The sequence below is a fragment of the Procambarus clarkii genome, chromosome 53, assembly GCF_040958095.1.
Source record: "Procambarus clarkii isolate CNS0578487 chromosome 53, FALCON_Pclarkii_2.0, whole genome shotgun sequence".
In the NCBI taxonomy this organism is placed as follows: Eukaryota; Metazoa; Arthropoda; class Malacostraca; order Decapoda; family Cambaridae; genus Procambarus; species Procambarus clarkii.
Genome location: NC_091202.1, coordinates 16227098 through 16239746, shown reverse-complemented (window position 1 = coordinate 16239746; position 12649 = coordinate 16227098). Strand labels below are relative to the sequence as shown.

The following is a 12649-nucleotide window of genomic DNA, read 5'->3' as shown; positions in this document are numbered from 1 at the left end:
CCTGGAGGGTGCAGGAGAGCCTGGAGGGTGCAGGAGAGCCTGGAGGGTGCAGGAGAGCCTGGAGGGTGCAGGAGAGCCTGGAGGGTGCAGGAGAGCCTGGAGGGTGCAGGAGAGCCTGGAGGTGCAGGAGAGCCTGGAGGTGCAGGAGAGGTGGGGGGGGGGGGGAGGAGAGCCTGGAGGTGCAGGAGAGGTGGGGGGGGGGGGAGGAGAGCACGTGTCGCGTTAAAGGTTGTGACAAAAATTTGATTCAAAGGGAAGGGTCAGATTTTTATATTGAGATCACTGGGGACTTCACTCCATGTGGGTGGTTGGAAGATTGTTGACGGTCGACTGCTCACACTGCCAACACTACCAGTCAATATATATATATATATATATATATATATATATATATATATATATATATATATATATATATATATATATATATATATATATATATATAATGTCGTACCTAGTAGCCAGAACGCACTTCTCAGCCTACTATGCAAGGCTCGATTTGCCTAATAAGCCAAGTTTTCCTGAACTAATATATTTTCTATAATTTTTTTCTTATGAAATGATAAAGCTACCCATTTCATTATGCATGAGGTAAAAAAATTTTTATTGGAGTTAAAATTAACGTAGATATATGACTGAACCTAACCAATCCTACCTAACCTAACCTTACCTAACCTAACCTAACCTATCTTTATAGGTTAGGTTAGGTTAGGTAGCCGAAAAAGTTAGGTTAGGTTAGGTAGGTTAGGTAGTCGAAAAACAAATAATTCATGAAAACCTGGCTTATTAGGCAAATCGGACCTTGCATAGTAGGCTGAGAAGTGCGTTCTAGCTACTAGGTACGACATATATATATATATATATATATATATATATATATATATATATATATATATATATATATATATATATATATATTTTGGTGGCAGTCTTTCCTGTAGACATATTTTATTAAATATGACCGAAAAAGTAAGATTAATAATTCTAACACGAATTTTCTCAATCTTTCGTACATTATGCTTCACTGTTGAAGGTAAATCAAAAATCACTTCTCCAAAATTCATTTTTATTTCTAGTCTGACGCGACACGGGCGCGTTTCGTAAAACTTATTACATTTTCAAAGACTTCACAAATACACAACTGATTAGAACTTGCATTTCCCTGATTTTATATCTACTTTTGAGTGAGGTGGGAAGGGTGATGTGGCATTACATTTGAGTGAGGTGGGAAGGATGATGTGGCATTAGAGGATATTAATAGGGTATTAAAAGTATCAACACAAGACAGAACACGAAACAATGGATATTGAATAGAAGTGTTTGTAGAAAGCCTATTGGTCCATATTTCTTGATGCTTCTATATTGGAGCGGAGTCTTGAGGTGGGTAGAATATAGTTGTGCAATAATTGGCTGTTGATTGCTGGTGTTGACTTCTTGATGTGTAGTGCCTCGCAAACGTCAAGCCGCCTGCTATCGCTGTATCTATCGATGATTTCTGTGTTGTTTACTAGGATTTCTCTGGCGATGGTTTGGTTATGGGAAGAGATTATATGTTCCTTAATGCCATGCCAGAGGGGCAGAGAACGAGGCATGATAGTGGGGGGGGGGGGGGGGGAGTGGAAGGTGGGGGGGTGGAGGGAAAGGGATGGACGGATGGACGGATGGATGTAGGCGGTGAACGAATGGGTCTGTGGTTAGAGTCGAAGAGCAGATGAGTCAGCAAATTCACAATCATATTGTGAGTTTTGGAAGAATAATGCAAGTGGGTTTAACCAAAATGGTAGAACATTAGTTGAAGGAGCAAGTAAACTCGAAGCTGCAGAGAGAGAGAGAGAGAGAGGGAGAGAGAGAGAGGGGCAGCATGAGTGAGGAAAAGATGGAGAAGTCAGAAAAAATGAAATGTTTGAAGTTGCGAAGTGATTTCCCAGCCTTCTATCGTCACAGAGGAGGGAGTTGAATAATTAAGATAGAGAGTAGTGCAAACGGGGAGAAGGCAGTGGATGATTGGTAGTAAGATATAACATTCTCCTTCCTGGGATTAGGGAAGACCATACCAGGAGAGGACACGCACCGCTCATATTCTCTGGGAACTCTTGTGTAGATATTTTAGGCATGTGTGTGTGTGTCTGAATGCATATATATATATATATATATATATATATATATATATATATATATATATATATATATATATATATATATATATATATATATATATAGCCTACTATGCAAGGCCCGATTTGCCTAATAAGCCAAGTTTTTATGAATTAATTGTTTTTCGACTACCTAACCTAACCTAACCTAACCTAACTTTTTCGGCTACCTAACCTAACCTAACCTATAAAGATAGGTTAGGTTAGGTTAGGTTAGGGAGGGTTGGTTAGGTTCGGTCATATATCGACGTTAATTTTAACTCCATTAAAAACAAATTGACCTCATACATAATGAAATGGGTAGCTTTATCATTTCATAAGAAAAAAATTAGAGAAAATATATTAATTCAGAAAAACTTGGCTTATTAGGCAAATCGGGCCTTGCATAGTAGGTATAGAAGGGTGTTCTGGCTACTAGATACGACATATATATATATGTATATATATATGTATATATATATATATATATATATATATATATAATATATATATATAATATATATATATAATATATATATATAATATATATATATATAATATATATATATATAATATATATATATATATATATAATATATATATATATATATATATATATATATATATATAATATATATATATATATATAATATATATATATATATATATATATATATATATATATATATATATATATATATATATATATATATATATATATATATATGTTTATACATACACCATACATATAAATAAATATAATTAATATATAAGCCTAGGATAGCAGATATTAGGCTATCAAACGTATATTAGGGGGGCGTCGAACCAACGTCGTGGTTCGCCCCAGACGCACGCTGTACCCATAGACGAAAGATATGCTAAGAGTTACACAACCTGGAGTGTGGCCGAGCCCCACTAGGAATGTGTAGGCATTGAGCTGGTATCTGTTGCAAGTTTTACACGTAACCCGCGTTCACTGGTGGAGGGAATGGAGTTATCAACCAAACGCTTCAGTTAAATACACAATTCTGTCACAGTAACATGATATTTCACATGAGCGTTTGGTCGAAAACTCCGTTATCTACACCAGCGTATGCAGGTTACATATAAAAATCGGATTGGGTAGTTGAGTAGGCAGGTGTGTGTGGTGGAGGATAGGCAGGTGTGTGTGGTGGAGGATTGGCAGGTGTGTGTGGTAGAGGATAGGTAGGTGTGTGTGTGTGTGTGTGTTGGGGTAGGCAGGTGTGTGTGGTGGAGGATAGGCAGGTGTGTGTGGTGGAGGATAGGCAGGTGTGTGTGGTAGAGGATAGGTAGGTGTGTGTGTGTGTGTGTGTTGGGGTAGGCAGGTGTGTGTGTGTGGTGGAGGATAGGCAGGTGTGTGTGGTAGAGGATAGGTAGGTGTGTGTGTGTGTGTGTTGGGGTAGGCAGGTGTGTGTGTGTGTGGTGGGTGTAAATAATACAGATAAAACACAACAGCAACGCTGGCAAATATTATATTACCTTCATCAAGCATCCAGCTCTGAGTATAAGTACAAGGGCGCCGTAGAACAAAAGAGAAGCGATGTTCCTGGTATCTATGACAGAGGTGATGAGCGGTATGGAGCCCATCTGCCAGTCGTGTGCCAGCGTCCAGGGGCACAGCAGCAGCCAGGCGTTGAACACCGGCAGATACCAGAAGGTCAGCACCCTGCGCCGGGGGTAAACACTAGACATTAATACGTTACAGGCTCGCCAGAAGAACTAGAAAGTCGGTACATCAAGAAAACGATCATGGCAGCAGGAACCTCCCAACAACCAGACTGCAAGTGCCAACCCGTCCTTCTAATAGAACGTCGCATTTTGAGGTGTACTCTACCTAAGGCCAGAAATTGTCGTGCTAGAAAATGAATAAATAAAAATATAATGTGGTGGAAATTGTCGTGCTAGAAAATGGGAGCGGCTCGCAAAAGTGACGTTATAAACAGACGTCCCGTTTTCTATTTTGTGTCCTCTGGTAGGTTAGGAGAGGACACTTTAGTACGACAGTTTCTTGATGTTAGGAGACCTTAGGAGGACGGGCTGAATAAAATCCACAAAGTTAGCTGCTTATGAAGGAAAAAGAAGGTTGAGGTGAAGTTGGGTTAAGACATTAAGCGTGGAAATAAGTTGATCATAAAATGTATTTTTTGAAGTACAAAGTTTGTTAACGATACCAAAATTCGTGCAATTCTTTCCGCTGGTGTTGCAATGTTTGGTGGCTGGAGTTTGTATACTCTGTCTTCTAATGTTTTCTTTTGTGATGGGTATTTTAGCATCCTTAAAGTTGGTATGGTGTTGTTCGTGGTGGTTGTGCGTGATGAGTTGGTGCTCTCAGCCTCTTGAGACAAATATTTACATTCTCAAATCCTCTGATCTAAGTTTGTCTCCAATATAAACATCGTCACAGTTTCTACAAGACTTTGTTTACACTTCTGGCTGTAATGATTCTGTTCTGCTCCTGACGAGGATGTTGAAGGAGGAGGTTTTGTGCCTGTAATGGCTTCAGTGCGGGTGTTACCTTAAGGTTACCCCCCATGATTTCGGGGCTCAACGTCCCCGCGGCCCGGTCCCCGACCAAGCGTTTTGGTTGCTGGACTGGTCAACCAGGCTGTTGGACGCGGCTGCTCGCAGCCTGACGTATGAATCACAACCTGGTTGATCAGATGTCCTTTGGAGGTGTTTATCGAGTTTGCTCTTGAGCACTGTGAGGGGTCGGCCAGTTATGTCCCTTGTGTGTAGTGGAAGCGTGTTGAACAGTCTCGGGCCTCTGATGTTGATAGTTCTCTCTTAGAGCACCTGTTGCCCCTCTGCTCTTCATCGGGATTGTTCTGCACATCCTGCCATGCCTTCTGGTCTCATGTGATGTTATTTCTGTGTACATGTTTGGGACCAGCCTCTCTACAATTTTCCACGTGTAAATTATTATGTATCTCTCCCGCCTGCGCCATAGAGAAATTTTAGGTTTAGGCATTTTAGTCGTTCGGGATAGTTTAGATGTTTTACTGAGTGGCTTATAACAGTAAAGGATCTCTGCACGCTCTCCAGGTCAGCAATATCTCCAGCTTTGAAAGCTGTCATTGTGCAAGCGTCTAGAGCACTAGCGTCTTGACTAGTATCATCATTGGTATAGCATCTCTAGTTTGGACGGTTCTTGTTATCCAACCTGACGTGTTAGATATGTTTGCTGCCTCTTCTGTTTGGAAATCCCGACCTCGTCAGCGGGCTTAGAACCTTCCCTTTCCATAGCTCATTTTAAGCCTTACTCTACTTGATTTTCATGAAACACTACAACCCAGAAATCGGTTTACAAACCGGGTTTCCAGATACTGCTGGGTGGACAGGGGCGAACAATTGTGAATTGGCGCCCAGTCAATCCTACATGGTCAGGGCTCGAACCCAGATGAAATTGATCACGAGACGAGGAGCTAGTGTGTTACCACTATGCCACGGGTGTTACTGTTGATAAATTTTGATAAGATTGTAAGCCAGAAATTTCTAAATGGTCAAATACAGAGGTAAACCACTATCAATGCACAATGAAGAACACAATAACGCGGCGTATCTGTGAAGGCATCATAGGGCACTAATATTTTCTCACCATCCCTCGTCTCGTTCTCTTATCATAAGTGATCAAAGGTAAACAAATTTGGTTTTCTGACGACTATGAGCTTTATAGTCTCCATCTTGCTTTATAAACGTGCCTGCGAAAGGTAGGGAGGCAGTTCTCTCTATACAAAATGTAAATTATATATATTGGGTTTTATTTATTTCCTCTTTTATTTATTTTCTCCCTCACTTTTCAGTAACTGTGTGTGAGGTGATTTCTTCTTGGAGGTTCCCAATTACTCTCTCCAGCAGCCCTGCTGTTCTGTTTTCTTCTCCCTGTGTTTTCTTAATTGGTTTCTTTTCAGTTAGCTGAAAGTTTCATTCCCTCATCTTTCCCGACCTCCCGCAGTCTACACCATCACCTCCCGCCGTCTACACCATCACCTCCCGCCGTGTACACCATCACCTCCCGCCGTGTACACCATCACCTCCCGCCGTGTACACCATCACCTCCCGCCGTCTACACCATCACCTCCCGCCGTCTACACCATCACCTCCCCCCGTCTACACCATCACCTCCCGCCGTCTACACCATCACCTCCCGCCGTCTACACCATCACCTCCCGCCGTCTACACCATCACCTCCCGCCGTCTACACCATCACCTCCCGCCGTCTACACCATCACCTCCCGCCGTCTACACCATCACCTCCCGCCGTCTACACCATCACCTCCCGCCGTCTACAACATCACCTCCCCCCGTCTACACCATCACCTCCCCGCCGTCTACACCATCACCTCCCGCCGTCTACACCATCACCTCCCGCCGTCTACACCATCACCTCCCGCCGTCTACACCATCACCTCCCGCCGTCTACACCATCACCTCCCGCCGTCTACACCATCACCTCCCGCCGTCTACATCATCACCTCCCGCCGTCTACACCATCACCTCCCGCCGTCTACACCATCACCTCCCGCCGTCTACACCATCACCTCCCGCCGTCTACACCATCACCTCCCGCCGTCTACACCATCACCTCCCGCCGTCTACACCATCACCTCCCGCCGTCTACATCATCACCTCCCGCCGTCTACACCATCACCTCCCGCCGTCTACACCATCACCTCCCGCCGTCTACACCATCACCTCCCGCCGTCTACACCATCACCTCCCGCCGTCTACACCATCACCTCCCGCCGTCTACACCATCTCCTGCCCCGTGTGGCAGTGATAATGAGCATCATCATCACTGTAATAACACCTAATTGAGTTACTCCGATTAGGCAAAATTGTATATTAATTTTATCAGTAAAGATAATAATTCAATCTAGATTGGTCTTGGATAACCGAGCTGGAATATTAGCAGAGTCTGTGTTGAGTTTGGTGTCTTCTACATCTTCGTAGGCTGTTTTGTTTACATATTTCTATATAGATTTGTAAGATCTCATGTTAGGTATTAACCCGTGTGTTTGTATTTACTATTTGTATCTGCGGGCTAGGATACAAACCCGCTTTTCTAACCTCTTACACACTCACGCACACACACATCCCCAGGAAGCAGCCCGTAGCTGCTGTCAAACTCCCAGGTACCTATTTACTGCTAGGTGAACAGGGAGAATATGCCCATTTGTTTCTGCCTCCGCTCGAGATCGAACCCGGCCTCTTAAGACTACGACCCCAGACCGCTGTCCACTCAGCAGTGAAGCAGTAAGGTGTGTGCGTGTGTGTTCGTGTGTGTGTGTGTGTGTGTGTGTGTGTGTGTGTGTGTGTGTGTGTGTGTGTGTGTGTGTGTGTGTGTGTGTGTGAGTGAGAGAGTGAGTGTGTGTGCGCGCGTGTGCGCATGTGCGTGCGTGCGTGCGTGCGTGCGTGGGTGTGTGCGTGTGTGCGTGCGTGCGCGTGCCGGGACTCCGGGACCTCCACCACACCACTGATAAAGCAGACATAAGAGAGGTCATAAATCTTGGCGGTTCGACACTCGTAATGTTTTTATATTCCCGGCGAGGACGAGGGCGACGAGTGGGTAATGTGCCATTGGTCGTGGTGAGGACGAGGGCGACGAGTGGGTAATGTGCCATTGGTCGTGGCGAGGACGAGGGCGACGAGTGGGTAATGTGCCATTGGTCGTGGCGAGGACGAGGGCGACGAGTGGGTAATGTGCCATTGGTCGTGGCGAGGACGAGGGCGACGAGTGGGTAATGTGCCATTGGTCGTGGCGAGGACGAGGGCGACGAGTGGGTAATGTGCCATTGGTCGTGGCGAGGACGAGGGCGACGAGTGGGTAATGTGCCATTGGTCGTGGCGGGGACGAGGGCGACGAGTGGGTAATGTGCCATTGGTCGTGGCGAGGACGAGGGCGACGAGTGGGTAATGTGCCATTGGTCGTGGTGAGGACGAGGGCGACGAGTGGGTAATGTGCCATTGGTCGTGGCGGGGACGAGGGCGACGAGTGGGTAATGTGCCATTGGTCGTGGCGGGGACGAGGGCGACGAGTGGGTAATGTGCCATTGGTCGTGGCGAGGACGAGGGCGACGAGTGGGTAATGTGCCATTGGTCGTGGCGAGGACGAGGGCGACGAGTGGGTAATGTGCCATTGGTCGTGGCGAGGACGAGGGCGACGAGTGGGTAATGTGCCATTGGTCGTGGCGAGGACGAGGGCGACGAGTGGATAATGTGCCATTGGTCGTGGCGAGGACGAGGGCGACGAGTGGGTAATGTGCCATTGGTCGTGGCGAGGACGAGGGCGACGAGTGGGTAATGTGCCATTGGTCGTGGCGAGGACGAGGGCGACGAGTGGGTAATGTGCCATTGGTCGTGGCGAGGACGAGGGCGACGAGTGGGTAATGTGCCATTGGTCGTGGCGAGGACGAGGGCGACGAGTGGGTAATGTGCCATTGGTCGTGGCGAGGACGAGGGCGACGAGTGGGTAATGTGCCATTGGTCGTGGCGAGGACGAGGGCGACGAGTGGGTAATGTGCCATTGGTCGTGGCGGGGAAAATATTGGCCATTTGTGAAGGAGGAAGGTGGAGCTCTGGTGTGTTTATAACAATAGCTTTATTAAGTGAATCTGTCTTGGAGAGTTATATGTCTTAAGACTCAAGCACCTGGAATCTTTAACTGTTCAACAGTTCTTGAGATAAAACCCGGCCTCCTGTTTAGATTATACTTATAGTATTGATGTGGACCATAGTGCATATATTGACGTTATAGACAATTAGAAAGTAGAATTTGGTACTATTGAATATGGACAAACCAAAAATGGTTTTGTATATAGGTTGCTAATGGAACCTAACCTAACCATCCTTGGTTTAACATATATATACACGCAACTTGAACAAGGTTAATAAGGCCAAAAAATTGCCGTACTAGAAAATGGAGGTGGCTGGCGAAAGTGACGTACTTTCCCGTTTTTTGTTTTGGGTCCTCTGGTAGGTTAGGATAAGGACACTTCAATTTGACTGTTTTCGAGACGTTGAGAAACCTTAGGAGGACGGGCTCACCTGAGGTCTAATATAGTACATATATGTACTATAGGATTAGACCTAACTAGGCCTAGTAATAGTCAAATTTTGTTTTCGCTATTTTTTGGGGGTCCATAAAATGAACAGCACCAAATTAGAGTTAATATTGCCCAACAGGAGGATGGATTGTGGTGTTCAGGTTTAGTCTAAATAATTATTCATAATAATTCACTCTAAAAATGCTGATATATTTTCTTGGTTTTGATGATAAAATTGTTATCGTTCACATACTATTTTCCATATTGCATCGTTCACATACTGTTTTCCATATTGCATCGTTCACATACTGTTTTCCATATTGCATCGTTCACATACTGTTTTCCATATTGCATCGTTCACATACTGTTTTCCATATTGCATCGTTCACATACTGTCTTCCATATTGCATCGTTCACATACTGTCTTCCATATTGCATCGTTCACATACTGTCTTCCATATTGCATCGTTCACATACTGTCTTCCATATTGCATCGTTCACATGCTGTTTACCATATTGCATCGTTCACATACTGTTTTCCATATTGCATCGTTCACATACTGTTTTCCATATTGCATCGTTCACATACTGTTTTCCATATTGCAACGTTCACATACTGTCTTCCATATTGCATCGTTCACATACTGTCTTCCATATTGCATCGTTCACATACTGTCTTCCATATTGCATCGTTCACATACTGTCTTCCATATTGCATCGTTCACATACTGTCTTCCATATTGCATCGTTCACATACTGTCTTTCATATTGACATCGATAATTTTAATTTTAAACTGAAACACGTCACATTATTTAATTTTCCGTGGAAATACCATCTGATGCTTCCGTATTAAATTGACAAGCGAGTTCAGTGTTTTAAAGTCCCTGAATGCATCTTATTTCTTTATTAGTAAGATATTTCCCCTTGCCAGACGACGTCACGGGCACTCATATTCATATTCAACTCATATTCATATTCAACTCATATTCATATTCAACTCATATTCATATTCAACTCATATTTCGTTATGATCGTTTACCGGGCTTTAGTCGGTATCTTCAAATTGTAAGAGAGTAAGACAGATGGTTTGGAGAAAACCCTCACTACCTTGGGAGAGCTACCTCACAGCCCTGGTGTGAGGAATGAGGGCTACCTCACCCCGCTTCCTCACAACCCTGAGGAAATCTTGGTGTCTTTTGGAGGTCATAAAATTATATAAATATCTCTATATGTTTCATTGAATATGACCGCATATTCTGTATTTATTATTTTCTGGTTTAGGGCTTCTATCCCTCTAACTATTTTCTTAGCATCAGGGCTTAATTGAAATAGGAGTTCTCCAAAACTCATTTTCGTACTTTTAAGGTGAAGAAAAGAAGTGATTTACTATAGAGTGTATTACACTTATTTGTATAATTTGCACGACGTTTCGAACCTCCATGGTTCATTCTCAAGTGAACAGATCTTACAATACTAGTTGATTTTATACTCGCATTAGGTCAGGTGATAATACAATGAAGGTGAAAACATGGGGGGGATACATAAGGGATAAACATAGGGGCTGCAGAAGGCTTATTGGCCCACACGAGGCATCTCCTATCTAAACACAAAGATTAATCCAGTGTAATTGGCCTGTTATGTTGGACATTGTCTTCTGTGTTGGCATCGATATGTTCTTGTCCTTACTCTCATGGTGGGTAGAGTAAATAGTTCCGTGATTTGGGTGTTCATGGTAGGTCGCTCTATTCTTATGTGAATTGCCATTCTTGAGGCAATTCACATAAGAATAGAGCGACCTACCATGAACACCCAAATCACGGAACTATTTACTCTACCCACCATGAGACAAGACAAGAACATATCGATGCCAACACAAAAGACAATGTCCAACATAACAGGCCAATTACACTGGATTAATCTTTGTGTTTAGATAGGAGATGCCTCGTATGGGCCAATAAGCCTTCTGCAGCCCCTATGTTTATCCCTTATGTATCCCCCCATGTTTTCACCTTCATTGTATTATCACCTGACCTAATGCGAGTATAAAATCAACTAGTATTGTAAGATCTGTTCACTTGAGAATGAACCATGGAGGTTCGAAACGTCGTGCAAATTATACAAATAAGTGTAATACACTCTATAGTAAATCACTTCTTTTCTTCACCTTAAAAGTACGAAAATGAGTTTTGGAGAACTCCTATTTCAATTAAGCCCTGATGCTAAGAAAATAGTTAGAGGGATAGAAGCCCTAAACCAGAAAATAATAAATACAGAATATGCGGTCATATTCAATGAAACATGTTTGAAAGAAAACCTGCTGCCAGTATACACCAATATCTCTATATGCAGACGAGGAGTCAGAATAACGTGACTGAAATATGTTGACTAAACCACACAGTAGAAAGTGAAGGGACGACGACACGTTTCGATCCGTTCTTGACCATTCTCAAGTCGATTATGGATCGATCGACTTGAGAGTGGTCCAGGACGGACCGAAACGTCGTCGTCCCTTCACTTTCTAGTGTGTGGTTTGGTCAACATATCTCTATATCACTACACTCTCGGTATCCGATATGCTTGATTAATAATTTTTTAATACTAGTCATGTGAGTCAAGCCGCCATCAAAGCACACTTGCGTATGATTACTGGAGAGACTACCTGGTGCTATATATATAGCTGATATCTTGTTCACCTGGAAAAAGAGGATGAAAGGAGACCTATACTGGGGACCTATAAGTGGGGGATGAAGTAGGTCATTGTAACATCCTTCTCTCTCGGTATTATGGCATCATCCATCTCGGTATGGGAAGAGGAGGAGGAGGAGAGTAGAAAGTTTTGGCACTCTACATCGTTTAGCAGGAGACAGAAGGGTACAGAAGGCAGAAGGGTACTGTGGCATCCTACCTTGTTAGACGGCAAGGGGAGGAGGAGGCTGGGTTGTCTTGGTCGCTGAAGACAGGTGACGTCCCTCGCAGCATCCATAGACGGAACACCAAGATGGCCGCCCCCTGTGTCGCCAGGCAAATACAGTTAAATGTTTCATACATGCGCCCATATGTAGACAGATAAACGGGTGGACGGACATACATACTGAGAAGACAGACGATTAGACAGCACATATACACAATGACATTTTAGTGTGAAAATCAACCATCCTCAAAGAAGCTTGAAAGCAACTCGAAAATAGCTAAATAGCTACGTTTACGCTCCTTACGTAACGCAAGGCATAAAAAAGTTATATTTTGCCCAAGCTTCGATTATCGAGTCATCAGATGAGTAGTGGCGTCATAACATCACGCAATGGGAGCAGGGGCCGGGGTACAGCCACTAGGGGGCGAGGGGGGTACCGCCACTAGGGGGGGGAGGGGGGTACAGGCACTAGGGGCGAAGTGGTACAGGCACTAGGGGGTTAGGGCGAGAGGGGTACAAACACTAGGGGAGGCGAGGATGG

General features: G+C 44.0%; 1 long non-coding RNA gene across 1 annotated transcript in view; it reads right to left on the bottom strand.

The window, feature by feature from the left end:
- The window catches only part of LOC138352298 (uncharacterized), a 15951-nt gene extending 3745 nt beyond the window's left edge, over positions 1-12206 (bottom strand). The window contains exons 1-2 of the long non-coding RNA XR_011222752.1: positions 12103-12206; positions 3633-3819 (exon numbers count right to left, since the gene is read on the bottom strand). This is a non-coding gene — a long non-coding RNA (uncharacterized lncRNA). The remainder of the gene's footprint in view (positions 1-3632; positions 3820-12102) is intronic.
- Between the last annotated feature and the right edge of the window lie 443 nt (positions 12207-12649).